A 19563-nucleotide genomic window follows, 5' to 3' on the forward strand; every position below is an offset into this window, starting at 1 on the left:
GACCTCATACTGGGCCAAATATTCACCTTCCAACAGGACTACAACCCGAAGCACACAGCCAAGACAACGCAGGAGTGGCTTTGGGACAAGTCTCGGAATGACCTTGAGTGGCCCAGCCAGAGCCCGGACTTGAACCCAATCTAACATCTCTGGAGAGACCTGAAAATAGCTGTGCAGCGACGCTCCCCATCCAACCTGACAGAGCTTGAGAGCTTCTGCAAAGAATGGGAGAAACTCCCCAAATACAGGTGTGCCAAGATTGTAGCGTCATACCCAAAAGGACTTGCGGCTTTAATCGCTGCCAAAGGTGCTTCAACAAAGTACTGAGTAAATGTTATGAAATCTTATGTAAATGTGATCCGTCTTTTATTTTGATATATTTGCAAAATAAAATCTAAACATGTTTTTGCTATGTCATTATGGTGTATTGAGTGTAGATTGATGAGGGAAACAATGATTGAATCAATTTTAGAATAAGGCTGTAACGTTACAAATTGCTGCCGTTTTTTACTGCCTGTTGCTGCCGTTTTTTGCAGCATATTTCTGGCGTTTTTTACGGCCTGTTGCTGGCGTTTTTTCCAGTATTTTTTCCAGTCTGTTGCTAAAGTTTTTTTGTAGGACTGTAAAAAATGCTTTGAACGTAAAATTACATTTTTTTACCGTTCCCATGCTTTTAAAGTAATGGTTATTTTAAATAATGGAACATTATAGATTACTATCGTTCCCGGTTCGGTTTCTTTTCCTCTAAATGTTTTGTTGTTCCCTGAACCAGTTCCAACCCCTGCTTTGTATGAAGTGGAATCAATGCAATGCATTGTTTGATGACTACAATGGTGCTGCCTTCTTCTAAATCCTCAGATCAATTTAGCCATATTTCACAGGTTGATCATGGACCAAACACCCACATGTGCTTCAAAGTAAAATTGGACCAGTATGTACACTCTATTAATACATGTGTTTACCTTTATATAAAGTTATATGTTTGTGTTAAATATGTTCATTTTCTACCAATCTGCTCATCATTAACACAGTGTTTTAATGGTTATGTACTGTAGGGCCCTGCGCTTTTCCTGTCAGCTCATACTAAGGGTACTAACTATGAATGTGTTTATCAAATCTTTACATTTAAAAAAAAAATATATATATATATTTTCACCTCAATTGGTAGTAGTTACAGTCTTGTCTCATCGCTGCAACTCCCATACGGACTCGGCAGAGGTGAGGGTCGAGAGCCATGCGTCCTCCGAAACACAACCCAACCAAGCCGCACTGCTTCTTGACACAATGCCCATCCAACCCAGAAGCTGGGCGCAGTGCACACTGACACGGTCGCCAGGTGTTTCCTCCGACACATTGGTGCAGCTGGCTTCCGCTAGTGCGCGATGAGACAAGGAAATCCCTGCCGGCTAAATCCTCCCTAACCCGGACGATGCTGGGCCAATTGTGCGCCTCCCCATGTGCCTCCTGGTCACAGCAGAGCCTGGACTCGAACCCAGAGTCTCTAGTGGCTACGATGCAGTGGTCTACGGCACTACGATGCAGTGCCGTAGACCACTGCGCCACTCTGGAGGCCCTATCTTTACTGATTATTAACATGCACCATTGTTACAGGAATTAAATTCCTACATGTTTTAATACCCAATTAAATTAAACTCTGTCCACTTCTAAGAATTTGTAAGACTCTTATTTGCATAAAATAGACAGAGACCAGTCTCAAAATCAATCAGCAGTGTTTATTCTCGAGAGTACTGAACATGATACAGTTTACCACAGGTTATAAACTGAAAATGACATAATTAGTTTTCGAACTGTCCCGTCTCTTCTTCACCCTGGTACAAAGGCAATATCACAAGCCTTCCCACATCATCCCACACCAATTTAATATAATTTATGACCGAGCCAAGGTCTTCCTGTGTAGATAAGCATTCTAGCCAGTCTGACAATAAGTTCATTAATTTCTACCAAGGAACAGACAGTCTAAGTTCTAATTCTTTATTATATTTACACACATTATATTCAGTACTAGGATTAAAAGAAAATTCATGCATCTATACAGTAACATAATAGTATTCTGATTAGTCCTGATTGAAATGTATACATAGTCATTATTGATAAAAAATCCCTTAACAACCATCTTCATCTTCATGTCATGTTTGTTATTCACTTTACTCATTCTTCAAAGGTTAGATTTTGTCTCAAGAGTTTTTAATATATTATGAACTATTGAAGTGTACATTTTCATGTGTACTGTAGGACGACTTGTACATTACCAAAATTGGTGACATAGAGAACCATTTCAATTGTTTTGCTATTAAGTTTGTCTAACAAATCACCATTAAATTGTGTTTATATGAGCAAAAAGCATAAAAGATGTCTTCTTATAACAACGCATCCCCATATAATGGTATGGAACACAATCAGCCAGAGTGTGTTATGTAAAATGTGATATAATATGGCTCTCCTCTCTGTCATCACCTCTAGCTAGTCTAATCCAATATCATTCTAAAAAGGTTTATATCACATCATTTGAGAACTTGGTCCGATGAGTCATATCGATTTAATTAGATGTTCCACTGTGATATCTCATGGGAATCCAAGTTTACTGTAATTCTTTTTATTTGTTTTCCATGTTGTGATCTGTCAAACTGTATGTAATTCATGCAGACAGGTGAAAAGAAGACTTCAGTGGAGCCTCTGTAACGGTTGAAGTTCCTAAAGAAATGTAGAGATTAGTGTGTGGATGCGATGCTCAGTGTTTGCTACAGTTACATGACTTCAGGGCCAAAAGCAGGGATCTTGCCACGATTGCTCTGTTTACCAAACGGTTCTACTCATCAGATTGGATATGGGGGTAGAATGACTAATGTGCTGTGCAGATTATTTTAGGTGTTTTAAAGACTCCGCATCATGGTTCATCTGGAAATGTCAACGCATTAAAGACAATGGATGAAATTCTCTCAACATGGTGTTCTTATGGAATGTAATTTCTACTTTAAAATGCCAGACTTGATTTATCCTGTTGCTGCAGGATTATTTTCCTGCTCATCGAATTAAGATAGCACATACTGAACAGTATGTATTGTTTAGGGACATACAGTTTGCAGGTGTAAATAGAAATCCATCCGACATTCCTACACAAACATCTTCTAATTTCTACAAAGCTCTAATTGTCATTTTTTCCATAGCTGCAAGCTAAAGACATAGAATACCCGAGTAAAGTTTTCAATTCATTCAGTACACATTTGGTCTTTTGGTTTCACTCCACAGCTTCTCTATGAAAGGGGGGCTGAACTTCCTGATGTAGCCTCGGTTTCAATTCTCCTCATTAGGAAATGCGCCTGGGTCTTGGAGGTGTGCTTTGATGTGAATGTCTCGTGTGCGTTTGAATGTGGAAAGCGTTTGTACTTTCACTCTGCCAAAACAGTACACAGTTGCAGTCACTCACCCTTCCAGATAACTTGAAACAGTCTAACCAGGTCTTGTGTCTTGAAGTCGCCTAGGGTAGCTAGTGCTTGCCAACTTATTTTGCCAATTAGCTTCAGCCAGCTGGTGTGTGACTGTGGCAAAGTTGGTTTGACATTGGATAGCCTATCTCTGGGGCTAGTTAGGGACTGTCAATAAATATATATTTTTTGCAACATTAAAAAACAATATTTTGGGACAATATTTTAATGTTGCAAAAAATATATTTTTTTTAATTGAATATCCGAAACATGCAAGTATATTGTAGTGAAGCCGAACAACAACTACACCATACCAGTCTTCCAACAGACTCCCATTCAAAGCAACACACAGAAGCATCCAGGGTCAATGCCCTGCTCAAGGGCACATTGACAGATCTCCCACCAGGCCAAAAACCGTGAACCCGAACCCTCCAAGATCCCCCCCGGGAAGTTCCCCAATAGCTGTCCCTCAAACAACCGAGACCCCTCCCACTGTCCCCCCAGAAGAAAAAGAAAAATACAAAATACAATAAATTCCATTCCCCACCCCCAAGAACCCCCCAATGCACCAACAACCAAGAAAGATAATGAACTAAAGAGAAAAAAGAAAAATACAGAAGAAAACAAACAACAATGCAAAAAAATATATAATAAAAACAAAGGACATGAAAACAACTAAAATCATAACAGCAATGCCAACTGTATATGTTTATATGCTATGCATTTTCAGCCATTCCTGAACCCGAGACCAGAAACAGGCTACCTGAGGGCAATACCTAAATAAATGGTCTATTGATTCTGTATCCTCACAACAAAATCTGCAGAGCTTCGATGATTTTATGTCCCAAATATTCAGCATTTTGTTGGTGGCAAGAATTCTATATAATTATTTTAGCTGAAAAGCACAAAGTCTTGAATCTTGCGTTGTTTTACATATCAACTCATACACCCTGTACCATGGAATCTGTACATCAACAATCTCCTCCCAACTATTTTGCAATCTGTATGGCACAGTTGTCAACATCCTGGTCCTCAAATGAAACTGGTATACTTTCCCAATTTATTCTATTTTTATTCCTCCGCCAGTTTTGATCCTTAAAATTGGGCAGACAGACCAGTTCCCTACTACCTCCTCTGCAACCTGCATCCTCCATTTTTGGGGTGATGCTGTAATCAATTGGTTGTACTCTTGGATTGAGCAGACCTTCCCCGTACAATTCTGATAACTCCATGAAGAACATTCCAATTTACAATATAATTTAAGAACAAAATACCCTTTTCAAACATCTTTCCCAAAAATACAGGTATTTTGTCAACCAGCACATTTGAGCTCAGCCATAATATTTGTTTTATATTTTCAGGGGGATGAAATTGAAATTGTAGCTAGCTCTGCAATGCTTGTTTGAAAAATAGATATACTTTGAAAAACGTATCATTTTCAATTAATCCAAAATTAGTCATGGCAATCTGCACAAAGGCTAAAAGGCCATTTTTAAACAATGGATGAGCTTTTCTTGGTAATCTACTTGAGAACCATTTAGTGTGAGGCTTTTAGAGAGAGGTTTAGTGCTTTTATATTTAATCATCTCAACCCATCCAATTCATATTCATTATATAGATAGGCACGCTTTATTTTGTCTGCTTTAGCATCCCAGATAAAAGCGAGAGATTTTTTGCTCACATGATTTGAAAAAGGAATCATCAGTAGTAGGCAGCGCCATACGTGAGTAAACTGAGATATGACTAAGGAGTTAATCAGGGCAATTTTTCCATAAATAGACAGGTATTTACCTCTCCATGGTTGCAGGATCTTGTCTATTTTTACAAGTTTTCTATTGACATTTTTGGTGGAGAGCTTATTTATATATTTTGGAATATAAATACCAAGTATGTCTACTTCACCATCAGCCCATTTTATAGGTAAACTGCAAGGTAATGTAAAAGTTGTATTTTTTAAACATCCAATATGTAATATTGTACACTTATCATAATTAGGTTTTAGTCCAGAGAGTACAGAAAAGTTCTCAATCTTCAATGAGACATTGCGAACTTAATATAAAACTTGAGTAATCAGCATACATGGACACCTTTGTTTGAAATCCTCTCTGAAAACTCTCTGAAAAGTAGCCGTTATTTACTATTTTACACCTGGGGTTGCTATACATTATTTTTACCCATTTTATAAGAGAATCACCGAAAGTGAAAAAAAATCCAGGCATTTATAAATAAAATCGAGTATTACGTTATCAAATGCCTTTTCAAAATCAGCTATAAATACCAGGCCTGGCTTCTTAGATGCTTCATGATGTTCTACACTGCTCAAAAAAATAAAGGGAACACCAAAATAACACATCCTAGATCTGAATGAATGAAATATTTTTATTAAATACTTTTTTCTTTCCATAGTTGAATGTGCTGACAACAAAATCAAACAAAAATGATCAATGGAAATCAAATTTATCTACCCATGGAGGTCTGGATTTGGAGTCACACTCAAAATTAAAGTGGAAAACCACACTACAGGCTGATCCAACTTTGATGTAATGTCCTTAAAACAAGTCAAAATGAGGCTCAGTAGTGTGTGTGGCCTCCACGTGCCTGTATGACCTCCCTACAACGCCTGGGCATGCTCCTGATGAGGTGGTGGATGGACTCATGAGGGATCTCCTCCCAGACCTGGACTAAAGCATCCGCCAACTCCTGGACAGTCTGTGGTGCAACGTGGCGTTGGTGGATGGAGCAAGACATGATGTCCCAGATGTGCTCAATTGGATTCAGGTCTGGGGAACGGGCGGGCCAGTCCATAGCATCAATGCCTTTCTCTTGCAGGAACTGCTGACACACTCCAGCCACATGAGGTCTAGCATTGTCTTGCATTAGGAGGAACCCAGGGCCAACCGCACCAGCATATGGTCTCACAAGGGGTCTGAGGATCTCATCTCGGTACCTAATGGCAGTCAGGCTACCTCTGGCGAGCACATGGAGGGCTGTGCGGCCCCCCAAAGAAATGTCACCCCACACCATGACTGACACACCGCCAAACCGGTCATGCTGGGGGATGTTGCAGGCAGCGGAACGTTCTCCATGGCGTCTCCAGACTGTCACGTCTGTCACATGTGCTCAGTGTGAACTTGCTTTCATCTGTGAAGAGCATAGGGCGCCAGTGGCGAATTTGCCAATCTTGGTGTTCTCTGGCAAATGCCAAACGTCCTGCACGGTGTTGGGCTGTAAGCACAACCCCCACCTGTGGACGTCGGGCCCTCATACCACCCTCATGGAGTCTGCTCAAACGGTCAGAAACAGACACATGCACATTTGTGGCCTGCTGGGAGGTCATTTTGCAGGGCTCTGGCAGTGCTCCTCCTTGCACAAAGGTGGAGGTAGTGGTCCTGCTGGGTTGTTGCCCTCCTATTGCCTCCTCCACGTCTCCTGATGTACTGGCCTGTCTCCTGGTAGCGCCTCCATGCTCTGGACACTACGCTGACAGACACAGCAAACCTTCTTGCCACAGCTCGCATTGATGTGCCATCCTGGATAAACTGCACTACCTGAGCCACTTGTGTGGGTTGTAGACTCCGTCTCATGCTGCCACTAGAGTGAAAGCACCGCCAGCATTCAAAAGTGACCAAAACATCAGCCAGGAAGCATAGGAACTGAGAAGTGGTCTGTAGTCACCACCTGCAGAACCACTCCTTTATTTGGGGTGTCTTGCTAATTGCCTATAATTTCCACCTGTTGTCTATTCCATTTGCACAACAGCATGTGAAATTTATTGTCAATCAGTGTTGCTTCCTTAGTGGACAGTTTGATTTCACAGAAGTGTGATTCACTTGGAGTTACATTGTGTTGTTTAAGTGTTCCCTTTATTTTTTTGAGCAGTGTATTATTTCTAGTAGTTGCCGTTGCACATGTTTTAGTTGTCTTATTAAATGGTTTCAATAATTGTATGTCAATTTCTAAAATGCATTGTTCATTTGAGGTTTTTAAGTCATTGAAATGTGGAGCTATTGACCTTTTAAAATATTGTCCCATCTACATTGTGTAATTTACTGATGGTCCCTAACTAACCCCATAGGAATATCGAATGTCAAACCAAATTGACCATGGGCATTACGATTAGGTCATGTGCACCGAATTTATGATTACTTGGGTGCTCCCAGCTGTGCGCAGGATTAAAATAAAATAAAATAAACCCAACCCAGGGAAGACTGTTACGGTACCATTCATTCCGTGTCATACATTTGTATTCTAATTATCTCACAAATCTCAGTGTTGGAGGAGACTGACTTTATGACCAAAATAATTCTACAGTATTTACACTTTGTAGTCAATTTTGACACTAGAATAAATGTTTCTGACTAATATTGATGCCACATAGTCTGCTTTCTATCAGAGAAGTTGTTTATTACCTTCAGTTGCTCTTTAATCGGTGTCACGACTCCCCCCCCGAAGGTGGCTCCACTTTCGGTTCGGGCGGCGCTCGGCGCTCGTCGTCACCGGTCTACTATAGCAGCCACATATCCCTTTTCCCTTTTCTGTTGGTTTTGTCTTATTGGTTACACCTGTTTCTTGTTTAGGGTTTTAGTTGGGCTATTTAAGCCAGTAAGGCCCGCCTGCTCTTTGTGCGGGCTTATTTTTCCTCTGTGTATGTTTGTGGTAGTGCGTTTCCCTTCGTTTTTCCTCCGGACTGGTTGGGTCCTGGTTTTGGACCGGTCTTGTATGTGCACCCGGCATTGGCGTGACCATTTTTCTCTGTGCCGGATTAAAACATTGTTCTGTACCTTCTGCTTCCTGCGCCTGACTCCGCACCCACTACGCCTAAGTGTGTTACAATCGGGAGATCATGAATGACTATCGAGAGATTTCTTTCTCATTTATGACTATATTGTAGTTCTGTACTGGGCTGATCGGCTGACAGTAAATGTGTCCCAAAAGTCTCTGTAGGCATTGCCATGTGTTTTTAAATTCGGAAGAATGAGAAATGAATATTAAACAGTTTAATGAATAGGGAACCAATGTAAGAGCCAACTACTCAATCTCATAGTTCAACGTATTCAATGTCATGTGATATGTTTAAATTGCTATGTATTTGATTAAATTATATAATATATGTTTCGCTGGAATGTGAGCTTCAGCCAAGATAACAAATAATAAAATATTAAAAGTCATAGCTGAATTTATCAGGAAGTGAGAGCGAATCTACCGGAAACCAATTGACAGTCTTTGGCGCTGGTTCTTGTATGATAATAAATGATAATAAAAAAATAAAAACAAGCAACCAAATTAATTGATTACATTATACTTGCTTTTCAATGCCAAGGTTATCAAATGAAAATGTGATTAACAATTTCACAAGCCCAATACAATGTGGTTCCACTGATATTCCTAAACTGAATTTGCTCATGATAATTGCACCATTTCTCATATGAGAAGTTTGGGAAGATATGTCAATGAAAATATGCATACGTCAAGCAACTTATGAGTCGTCTTTTCATAAAGCATGACGAGTAATGTGAGGCCAGACCCATTCATAGAAGTGGGTGGTGCTATGTTCGTCTAAGAAGTGACTATGTCAGTCTTTTGAGAATTGTCTGCTGTTTTAAGTCACTTCCTTGATCTTGGGCAACAAATCAATATCTATAAACTTGGGCTGTAAACATTTTTGGTTTTTAAATCAAGTTAAATCGCAGGATTTGCATTAATTAATCACGATTAATCGCAAATTCAGATTTTGCTCAAATTGAACTGTAATGTAATGTTAAGTGGAAGGCCGTATAAAGCATATCTCCATGAGAGGGTCATGAGCGGTACCTAGTAATGCCTTATACTGCTAGAAAGATCAGATGTTCAGCATTGTTTTGTACTTATTATTATTATCTATCATAATGCACTAGTATGCACTGCTATAGTAAATAATATGAAAAATAGTACATTGTAGAATTCATTTAACAATTCCACATGCTATGAACAACCTATTCATGAAAAATAGGGGAATAGGGCTTAGCCAGAACTGTTGTGAAACGATTTGTCCTAACAGAAGTTGATTTATAAGCTAATTACCTTGATATGCCTTGATAAACCAATTAAATTATAACGAAAGGCCCCTAAATGGGAAATGAACATTTAAGAGGAATTATTTTTTAAATGTACACAAAAAGAATTACAAGAAAATTGACATCTTGATTTTGTCCAATGTAACGGTTAGCAAAATCTGGTAAATTGATAGAACACACTTTCTTTAACCTCAATGTCAACTTGTTTTGACATCACATTTTTGTTTTTAGCTTATGATTATGATTAGATTATGTATTTTGAGTGCTTGCAGACAATTTGATTAATCACAATAAAAAAAAGTGCACAAAAATTTCAAAAGGTGAACATGAACTTGAAAAGGTGAACTGATTAACTCTGACAGTCCTACTCTAAACACAAGCAGATGGAAGCATTCCTTGTTTTTGGTAATTCTGTAAAGGCATTTAAACAATTAACATGTTTTGGAAAAGTTTGCATACGTTTGTATACTAAGCAAAAATATTAATATAAATAAGTGTTGGTCCTATGTTTCATGAACTGAAATAAAAGATCCCAGAAATGTTCCATATGCACAAAAAGCTTATTTCTCTCAAATTGTGTGCACAAATTTGTTTACATCCCTGTTAGTGAGCATTTCTCCTTTGCGAGGTGTGGCACATCAAGAAGCAGATTAAACAGCATGATCATTACACATTTTCACCTTGTGCTGGGGAAAATAAAAGGCCACTCTAAAATGTACAGTTTTGTCACACAACACAATGCCAGAGATGTCTCAAGTTGAGGAAGCGTGAAATTGGATGTTCATTTCTCTACCATAAGCTGCCTCCAACGTAATTTTAGAGAGAACTTGGCAGTACATCCAACCAGCCTCACAACCGCAGACCACGTGTAACCACACCAGCCCAGGACCTCCACATCCGGCTTCTTCCGCTGCAGGATTGTCTGAGACCAGCTGATGAGTATTTATTTCTGTAATATACCCCTTTTGTGGAGAAAAACCTCATTCTGATTGGCTGGGCCTGGCTCCCCAGTGGGTGGGCCTGACTCCCAAGTGGGTGGGCCTATGCCCTCCCATGGCTGCGCCCCTGCCCAGTCATGTAAAATCCATAGATTAGGACCTATTGAATTTATTTCATTTGACTGATTTCTTTATATGAATTGTAACTCAGTAAAATTGTTGAAATGATTGCATTTACAGTGGGGAGAACAAGTATTTGATAACCTGCAAAATCATCAGTGTTTCCTACTTACAAAGCATGTAGAGGTCTGTAATTTTTATCATAAGTACACTTCAACTGTGAGAGACGGAATCCAGAAAATCACATTGTATGATTTTTAAGTAATTAATTTGCATTTTATTGCATGACATAAGTATTTGATACATCAGAAAAGCAGAACTTAATATTTGGTACAGAAACATTTGTTTGCAATTCCAGAGATCATACATTTCCTGTAGTTCTTGACCAGGTTTGCACACACTGCAGCAGGGATTTTGGCCCACTCCTCCATACAGACCTTCTCCAGATCCTTCAGGTTTCGGGGCTGTCGCTGGGCAATACAGACTTTCAGCTCTCTCCAAAGATTTTCTATTGGGTTCAGGTCTGGAGACTGGCTAGGCCACTCTAGGACCTTGAGATGCTTCTTACGGAGCCACTCCTTAGTTGCCCTGGCTGTGTGTTTCGGGTCGTTGTCATGCTGGAAGACCCAGCCACAACCCATCTTCAATGCTCTTACTGAGGGAAGGAGGTTGTTGGCCAAGATCTTGCGATACATGGCCCCATCCATCCTCCCCTCAATACGGTGCAGTTGTCCTGTCCCCTTTGCAGAAAAGCACCCCCAAAGAATGATGTTTCCACCTCCATGCTTCACGGTTGGGATGGTGTTCTTGGGGTTGTACTCATCCTTCTTCTTCCTCCTAACACGGCGAGTGGAGTTTAGACCAAAAAGCTCTATTTTTGTCTCATCAGACCACATGACCTTCTCCCCTTCCTCCTCTGGATCATCCAGATGGTCATTGGCAAACTTCAGATGGGCCTGGACATGCACTGGCTTAAGCAGGGGGACCTTGCATGCGCTGCAGGATTTTAATCCAAGACGGCGTAGTGTGTTACTAATGGTTTTCTTTGAGACTGTGGTCCCAGCTCTCTTCAGGTCATTGACCAGGTCCTGCCGTGTAGTTCTGGGCTGATCCCTTACCTTCCTCATGATCATTGATGCCCCACGAGGTGAGATCTTGCATGGAGCCCCAGACCGAGGGTGATTGACCGTCGTCTTGAACTTCTTCCATTTTCTAATAATTGCGCCAACAGTTGTTGCTTTCTCACCAAGCTGCTTGCCTATTGTCCTGTAGCCCATCCCAGCTTTGTGCAGGTCTACAATTTTATCCCTGATGTCCTTACACAGCTCTCTGGTCTTGGCCATTGTGGAGAGGTTGTAGTCTGTTTGATTGAGTGTGTGGACAGGTGTATTTTATACAGCTAACGAGTTCAAACAGGTGCAGTCAATACAGGTAATAAGTGGAGAACAGGAGGGATTCTTTAAAAAAACTAACAGGTCTGTGAGAGCTGGAATTCTTACTGGTTGGTAGGTGATCAAATACTTATGTCATGCAATAAAATGCAAATTAATTACTTAAAAATCATACAATGTGATTTTCTGGATTTTTGTTTTAGATTCCGTCTCTCACAGTTGAAGTGTACCTATGATAAAAATTACAGACCTCTACATGCTTTGTAAGTAGGAAAACCTGCAAAGCCGGCAGTGTATCAAATACTTGTTCTCCCCACTGTATATTTTTGTTCAGTATGTCTGAGAAACTTAAAATGTATTGATGTACACAGAAACATATATATTTTTTTTAATTTCAATATATGTAGTACGGGCCTTATTAAGTACTATGAAAACATATTTTTTAATTAGCTTGCTTTAAGAAAAGGCTTGTGTTTACATGGATATGATTACCGATGCACACTGTCACTCAGTGGCTTCCTCCCCATCTGGCTCTCCGCTTTGGTAAGAGACGATGATAAGTGGAAGTTGAGCCCTAGCATATGTGACCGTCCCCAAGCTTCATCGGGACAGGTTCTCATCGTCATTCTCCCATGCTGCCACCCTCAGTGACTCCTGATGGCTAGATGCGATTCTTTAGAAATACATGTCTCTCCCATCATGCAAATCACCACTCTTTTCCTTGGTTGTTTGCTAATTTGATGTCCTCCATATGGGTGTAAATGGAACAAAAATATCCATGAATGATTTACCGAAGTTTGGATAATGATAAAATGGCCGAAGACAATGTAACTTTATGGGGACATTTTCACCTATTTCTTGATGTAGCAGCAAACGGAGGGGGAAGTGATATTTTTATCACACATTACTAACTCGTTCTGTAGTATCTTTGACTATGAAATCACAAAGAACATCCTGACTTTATAACAATATCCTCGAAGCCATGTAATGTCTGGTTCAGTGGCTGCCTTACTGAGGCGGAAGACTCTCCACACTCATGGTTGGCTTCACCGGCGCCGCATTTAGCAGTATGCACACATTGTCTATCCATCTATCACATTCCTGGAAGCAATGCTTTTTTCCCCAAAATGTGTGAAGCCTTATTGAGCGGTGTGATTTCATTTGTGAAGTAGAGCATTTGTCACACGTCACACTCTGTGGTAACTGATGACACCTATAGTCTCACAGGGGAATCCCATCTCCCAGAACTATTGGAGTGAAAGAGGTTAACCATAAGTGCCTGAAATTTCACTGGACAACTGGGCTTGATTAAATGAGCAGATTAAACAATTGCTTGTTTTGTTCATACATCAGTGGCTCCACAGGAATCCGCATACACACCACAATTGAGAAGGATTCTGTTGTAGACTGAAGATGTCTTAAGTGCTGCAGGCTTTTCACCACTCTGCAAGCTTGGCCAGACTAATATTTGCTGGCTTACTTAGTTCAGCATGCTTGGGCCAGAGCAGGGGCTGAACAGATGTCATAACTGGTGATATCAAAGGTCTCAACCGAAAGAGACCTCAAAAATAGCACAAATGGATTCTTATCAAAGACGATGTAAACACTTCCCCTCGGTCATGCTGTGGCATTTTCTCATTTAAATATGACCTTTTACTTTCAGGGTGACCTTCCTTGGCAGGTGTCCTTCCATAGGAATTGATGATATTTTTACTTTACATATGTAACTCACGATAATATCACATAGTTACACCTACATATTTTCATTGACAAGCTAGCTAGAACAAAACAACTGTGTAAAAATATGTCATGTCTTGTCTTCGAAGGTAAAAATGGATAGGTATTTCCTGCTTTCACAGATTGAACTGTTATAAACACGATACAAGGCATAAAAAATAAAGCTCATGGCTTATAATTAAACTGTAGGGTTGAGGGGAAATAATATCATACAACATTTCAATTTACTGTTATTATGACATAATGTCACAAGATTAAATGGATTTGTAAGATTATGAATCCTTCACTGTGTTTTTGTTTGCTGAAGGTCAACTGCCCTCAGAATCTGTCTTTTTCTCTGTAAAAAAATGTGAGGAGAAAATAGCCTCTAAACAGTTTCCTTGACAACCATAGAAAGAAGGGATTTTCTTTTAACAGCCAAGCTTCCCTTGACAGTACATGGGCTAATAATATGACCAATGAAGAAGAGCTTGTCTGTACAAAGAGCATCCCTGCCACTAAATCACCATGTCGACACCAAAAACCAAAACTCATATTCATCCACTGCCCTCGGAAAAGGTTTGACACCAATCAGCAGTGGTGTAAAGTACTTAAATACAAATACTATAGTACTACTTAAGTTGTTTCTGTACTTTACTTTTTATATTTTTGCCAACTTTTTCTTTTACTTCACTACATTCAGGAGAAAATAATGTACTTTTTACTCCATACATTTTCCCTGACACCCAAAAGTACTCGTTACATTTTGACAGGAAATTGTGCAATTCACACAGTTATCAAGAGAACATCCCTGGTCATATCTACTGCCTCTGATCTGGCGGAATCACTAAACACAAATGCTTCGTTTGTAAATGATGTCTGAGTGTTGGAGTGTGCCCCTGGCTATCCGTCAACCCAAAAAAACATGTGCCGTCTGGTTTGCTTAATATAAGGAATTTGAAATGGTTTATACTTTTGATACTTAAACCAAATACTTTGACTTTTACTCAAGTAATATTTTACTGGGTGACTTTCACTTTTACTTGAGTCATTTTCTATTAAGGCATCTTAACTTTTACTCAAGTATGACAAATGAGTACTTTTTCCACCACTGCCAATCAGGCACACGAGGACTTGCCCCTTCCTGTCCTGAATCATACTTGGATGTTACACTGCGGATGCTAGATGATGCAGAATTACAAAACAAAGCGTGTCAAGTGTAGTTCTGTGTCACTGACCAGTGACTGAGGTGTGCTACACCAACACAGTTGGTTGTCATCATGTCATAACAAATCCTAAAAGATAGATATAGTTGTCACTGTAAAGGTTAATAAACTTCCTGAGCTCTGTATGGAATGCTGTATACTCTATACGCCCCTCCATGTCTGAAATAGTTGTAAGACAAGACTTAAATGGGACAGTCACATTTCACGTGTAAAATGGTGTAATTATAATGCACATTTAGTCACTTATTGTTAAAAGTTAGATGTATTGCTGTTTTTTGATAACTGTGGTAAACATTTTATTTTAAACAACACAATAATGCAGTTTTACAGGTCTAAGCGACTGCTAATGGATGATGACGATGGACCATTTAAAATTGAACTATCCCTTTAAAAAGGGAGAAGTAAATATGGCCCGATCTTCATCAGATTTGAAAGACCAAGGTCATAAGAGCCTATGATCGCTGACATGCCTTTGGACTTGGCATCTTGCATGGATGGCATTATCTGTTCAGATGGGCCTATCTCTGGAGCCTAGACAGTCCAGATGGCCCATGCTCAGCTGTCTGAGAAGAGCCAAACAGGATCTTAGCAGAGTGGCCGTTTCCCTGACAATGCTAGGCATCCATAATGCACCATATAAAATGAATATTCTAGTGAGTATGATCCTCTGGATTTATCTCAAGTTCTTTGATCTAAACCATAATCAGTAGGCCTACATCGATAGATGCATATGTATTTGTCGATTGTTCATTGATTCATTGAAGTTCCTCAGACAAAATACCCCTTATATCCAAAGATATCCTTTTCTTTTGGGGTTTTAATAATCCTTAGAACAGGAAACCAAAGTTCATGTAAATTCTAGTCATGTCACTGACAATCCTGGTAGTTGCCATGCCAACAGTACAGTCTGCAACTTCAAGTTGGAAGAGCTCCAGTCACTCAGAGGAACCTAGAGTCACTCTCTGGAAGGAAGGAATTAAGGAGGCTGAGGTCAAACCCACCAATCAGAGCTACATGGTCACCAATCATACACTGTTATAAAACAAAGGTGCCGTCTAGAACAAAAAAGGTACTTCGGCTGTCTCCATAGGAGAACCCTTTGAAGAACCCATTTTGGTTCCAGGTATAACTGTTTTGGGTTCCATGTAGAGCCCTTTCCACAGGGGGTTCTGCATGGAATACTACAGAGTTCTACCTGGAACCAAAAAAGGTTCCCCTATGGAGACAGCTAGAGAACCCGTTTGGAACCCTTTTTTCTAAGAGTGTAGCTTCAGGGTCACCAATCAGTGATACATGGTCACCATTCATATTGCCAGTGGATGATAAGTGAGAACGTGTAGGCGTAGATATAGAATATCTCTTGAATTGAGATTAGAATTACAATTAACCGTCCATTATTAAGAGCTGAAATTCCCTATGGGTCAGTCTTGTGTAAAACAACAAGAGCAATTTACAAAAGCCTCTTCAATGCATTTTTCAATTGTACAATGGCAGCAGATGTTTAGAACCATGGGTCATGAAGCACCGGGCAAACTGCCTCAACTTGTCAGTTACATCACAGTCTGTGGCTCCTCTTATTGAGAGACAAACAGCAGACAATGTGAACACTCAGAGCCAGACCCAATCCACAGCTGTGTTGACATCTGTGAGAAGAATCTGTAAGCATTATTATTCTTTCAATGAATGTGACTATGCAGAGACATCTTGTATTAACACAGTGCACAGATCACAGAGAGTTGGTCATGAGGGTCATGGATACCACTGTACTTTTTTTGTGGTTTTTGGAGCAGCAAGCTAGAGAAGTAGAGAAGGACAAGACACATTTTTCTAACCAGCACACGGTCGAGATTGGTGCTTTCCTTATTTCACTTTGCTGTCAAAACATTCCAGAAATTGGAGGAGAGAGATTACTTCATGGTCTGCTTGGCAGAAGTCAAATAGAAGCTGGGTGTGAGTGACTTTCAGTAAGCTGAAGAGGAAATTAACATCTAGATGTCCTTCTTCTAGCCTGAGTTTGAAGTTTCTACCAACCACAGGCTAAATCCCATGTGTGCACAGAATACTACAGTCGACCTGTAGATAAAACACACTTTCATCTGATGAAATACATCACATTCCAGTTGTCTTCTACACTCTTTAAAAAAAAAGAATAATAAAGAGTTCCAAAAGGGTTCTGCAGCTGTCCCCATAGAAGAACCCTGGAACCAAAAGGGTTCTACGTGAAACCAAAAAGGGTTCCTCAAAAGGGTCAGCCGAAGAACCCTTTAGATTCTAGATAGCACCTTCTTTTACGAGAGTATCATTCTTCTACTCTCCCTCCTTCTATCACATTCTTTCTTCTGCAGTTTCTCTACAGTTTATAAAACAGCTTCTGGACTGGACATGGCTGATAGATAGCTCAAAATTAGAACAGAAGGGGGTGCTGTAATCTTGACAAAGATCTGTCTCTGGATAGTAGTATCCGTTATCCACTGTCAGACCTGACCATCAGTATTCATTGCAGGTTTAATTCAAATGTAATTACAGAGCACTGTCACAGCTCCCAACAGGCATGCCAATGGATAATTACTGTATAATTACTGTGGACAGCTTTCCATTTGCCTCCACACTACACATATATCAAATTATGTTAGATGTAAAAAAAAGCTGCAATTTTGGAGCAAGCAAACTATGACATAATTGTGTACCATTTCAGGCCATTTCATTGCTTTCCCATCTTTTTAACATGCCAATCAATTTGGCACAAATTAAACTTAACGCCTCGGTTCTCCCATTCAAAGGCAAAGACATTATATCCAAGAAAATGTCAATGTTTTCGATCCAAGATCATTATGGCTTTGATTATCCTTCCAAATGGGGCAACTATTTTGTGTACTAAAAATAGAATCATCATTGTGAAACTGAAGTACGCATCATAAATTCTTCATGCAATGCTGAAGATGCAGTGCAAATTACAATATTATCTCCCTCCTTTCTTGCTGTATTCTTACTGGCTATAATTAGAAAAACCTACAACTGAATATCAACATCTGCTTGTGGTACAACTGATATGATATAAGATGATGACTGAATCAGCACCTGGTGTGAAACTTGGTGCTACAGTGGGATCTAATGCTTAGGCTCCATAAAAAAAAAACTTTGAATCAAATTTTATTGGTCACATGGTTAGCAGATGTTAATGTGAGTGTAGCAAAATGCTTGTGCTTCTAGTTCCGACTATGCAGTAAAATCTAACAAGTAATAACAACAAATACCTTATACACACAAATACAGATACATGTAAAGGGATGAATAAGAATATGTACATATAAATATATGGATGAGTAATGGCGTGCAGCATAGGCAAGATGCAGTAGATGGTGTAGAATACAGTATATACACATGAGATGAGTAATGTAGGATATTTAAACATTATTAAAGTGCCGTTATTTAAAGTGACTAGTGATACCTTTATTAAGTCTGTTTATTTAAGTGGCCAGAGAATTGAGTCTGTATGTTGGCAGCAGCCTCTTTATGTTAGTGGTGGCTGTTTAACAGTCTGATGGTCTTGAGATAGAAGCTGATTTTCAGTCTCTCGGTCCCAGCTTTGATGCACCTGTGCTGACCTCGCCTTCTGGATGATAGCAGGGTGAACAGGCAGTGGCTCGGGTGGTTGTTGTCCTTGATGATCTTTTTGGCCTTCCTGTGACATTGGGTTGTGTATGTGTCTTGGAGGGCAGGTAGTTTTCCCACGGTGATGCGCTGGGCAGTTAATAGACCAAAAATAGAGTTCCAAACCTCTCTACCAATAACAGCTCATTTTCAGTTTTCCCCTCCTTACTCCCAGACTGTCCTAGCTAAATTCTTGCTTGAGGAATTGCTATTTGCTAAGAAACTATTTGTTTATTTTTACCATTTTAATTGAAAACAATCACAGTGAGGTACTCAATTGTTATCCAGAAATAATTTGATATCGAGATAAAACACTTCTGCATTGGACCTTTAACTAAATCACTCAATATGTCAATTGTAGCTGTAAAAAAGCATGAGAATAGATTTAGAAATGTACAGCCATAGAATACTGTGGTACATCAAGAATGAGTTGAGACTGTCTACAATGAGGACTCAAGAGTGAAAATCTATAGCTTTAAACTCTTATTAATTATTTAAATTAAATAAATCAGCCCACATTTTCTCCCAGTCCTATTTGGTCGGTGGTGCTGCATTAAAGATCCTCAGAACCTGTTTGAATCCCAAATTTATTAAATCAGATAAAGTGCCTGAGTGTCTTGCCTGAGTCATTGGGTAGTTGGTCAACAAATTAAAATGAGTAACCTCATAGCATAGGGTATCAATAAATGTTGATTAATTCACGCGACACGTAGTCTGAATCCTCGTTTTATCTGCTTGCCGAATTAATCAGAATTTTAATGAGTGTGCAGGCACTGAAAAACCTGCATCCATCAGCAACCTATTGAGCTAATTGATTATTACAATTAACGAGTTGGAAACAAACTGATTATGAAAAAGCTTAGCGTTTTCATATTAGTAGAATACCTAGAAAAACAGTACAATTGCCCTTGATGTATCACACTTGGCAAGGAAGGAGAATTGTAATAGCGACGTCAACGTGCGAAAGAGGCACACACACACACAGAAGTCAGAGATGAAAAGCGGTGGCAAGATATTTCATTTGC

This window comes from Oncorhynchus tshawytscha, linkage group LG21 (assembly GCF_018296145.1).
Source record: "Oncorhynchus tshawytscha isolate Ot180627B linkage group LG21, Otsh_v2.0, whole genome shotgun sequence".
NCBI lineage: Eukaryota > Metazoa > Chordata > Actinopteri > Salmoniformes > Salmonidae > Oncorhynchus > Oncorhynchus tshawytscha.